This window comes from Pogona vitticeps, chromosome 3, assembly GCF_051106095.1.
Source record: "Pogona vitticeps strain Pit_001003342236 chromosome 3, PviZW2.1, whole genome shotgun sequence".
Lineage (NCBI taxonomy): Eukaryota > Metazoa > Chordata > Lepidosauria > Squamata > Agamidae > Pogona > Pogona vitticeps.
The window spans coordinates 157,321,901-157,323,977 of NC_135785.1; the positions used below are offsets into that span (position 1 = coordinate 157,321,901).

General features: G+C 38.2%; 1 non-coding gene across 1 annotated transcript; it reads right to left on the reverse strand.

Moving 5' to 3' along the window:
- Positions 1-336: 336 nt before the first annotated feature.
- On the reverse strand, positions 337-443 carry LOC140706246 (U6 spliceosomal RNA). The gene has a single exon (XR_012085888.1). It is a non-coding gene; the product is annotated as a U6 spliceosomal RNA (small nuclear RNA).
- Positions 444-2,077: the final 1,634 nt, after the last annotated feature.

Genomic DNA, 2,077 nt, shown 5'->3' on the forward strand with positions numbered 1-2,077 from the left:
GCTCAGCCTATCGGCTGTTCGATGGTCACTCAAGAACCCAAGAGGGAAATCCGAATTTGCACTACAGCAGGACCCCCCTTTGCCAAAGGATTGACAATGTTCACAAGAACGGAATGGACTTTAATAAAGTGTGGCCTGTGTTTAACCCATTCACTTGGTCTCGCATGGCTATTCCAGGGTAAAAGGGCAATATGTATTTTGTTACAGCTTTCTGCAACCTGATCCTCTTCTGATGATGTAAAGACTTATCACTATTGTCTCAACTTCAGTCAGAGAATAATATGGTAAGAAAGCCTTCTGAGGATTCTCCAACTCTTGCAAGAATTCTTACTTCCATCACATATGGAATGCTTCACAAATCTGCGTGTCACCCTTGCACAGGGGCCATGCTAATCTTCTCTGTATTGTTCCAGTTTTAGTATATGTGCTGCCAAAGCGAGCACAATTCATTCTTTGTTGTGTTTTTGATATTTTGTACAATTATTGTTGCAAAATAATTATTGTGCCCTTATGAAAATAGACACAGAGACAAAGCAAGCACATAGGAAAGGCTAAATAATCAAAATGATACAAACAACCTATCTGATGCTTCTAAACCTGTCAGTCCCATGCAAGAAGGCAACATTTGCTGTGATTTCTAGAAATGCACATTTATAGAAATGTGCAAAGATTAATCTTGAAAATGGACAACATCTATTCAAGACCAACAGCAAAAAATTGCCATCACATGCCGGAACTTTTTTTAATATGTTGTTCATTTATTTGTTTGTTTCATTTTTCCATTTACTATGTGAGGATAAACATTCCTTCCTTGCAGGGATGTAAAGTCTAACATCCCTACAAGTGTGTTCAACGACTATGTTACTAATTGAACAATCTGTCCAAAGAGCATGGAGTGGGTATTTTTTTTTTTTATCTTCAGTTAAATAAAGTCATACTCAATCTGTGTATCACATGGAGAACTGCTTCTAACCTTGTCAGTTTTAGCAGTACCCTTCCAATATGGATCATTAAATTCAGTCCTGATGCTGAAGGCAATAGGTTTGACAGAAACCACTTTCTATTTAAGCTCAAGGTACTGAACAGGAAAATATGCTTTTGTGAAAGGAAGGAAGGAATGAAGGAAGGAAGGAATGTGCAAGGATTAATTTTGAAACCAGGAAGGAGTGCCAACAGTCATGGCAAAACCAGGATACCTGACACGGACACATTATGGCTTCAAGGCTTCTCTGGGCCTTTCAGGCAGACGTTGCTTTGTGCAACCTGAACTACTTGTAATATCGGTCTTTTTCCTCCACTCCCCAGAGCAGGAGCTTCAATTTCCTGCAAGTAAACTCACGAACAGCAATTTCGTACCCTGATCTAGCAAGGGGAAATTATCTTTCAAAATCAGTTTCTTCACTCAGCAGGGCTCTGGGATAAATGCTGCCCTGGGCATGCAGCAATTTCATTAACCCCTCACACCCACCCCATCAGATTATAGTTTTCTTTTTAAAACAATATTTACAGCACTTACAGTATTTATAGTAGTGTTTATCAGAGCTGTGCACTGAGATCAGATTCCAAGGTTTGATGACTTTGAAGGTATTGAAGAATTTAATTAATTCATTTTATAGTTATAAGAGTATCGAGTACAAATAACAACTGCACAGAGAAAATAAGAACGAATAGCTTAAATTTCACCCCTCTTCATAGTGACTAGCATTTTATATATTAACAAAATCATTCTGGAAGCATTTTAAGTGGGAAAAAGATATCTTTACTTACAATTGCTATATATAGTTACAATCAGTAGAAAAATAGGGAAAATGTAATCTTCACATGTGGGAGAGACCTCTCCATACTTTTTGCATGCTTGAAGGTCAGGAAAGGGGGGAGAGAGGGAGAGATAGGAACAATCAAAGGGAATGAAGCAAACAAAAAGAGAAGAGGGCAAGTCAGAGGTGGAGAACAAGAACTTTAGCAATAGGTTAGTAGGAAAGGAGAAGTCCTTTAGGTCTTAAAAGTGTTAGAGTTTTGAATTCTGGTTAAATTCCTCTAGCTGTGCTGCAGAAGTGCAGGGATTCATAGAATAGAA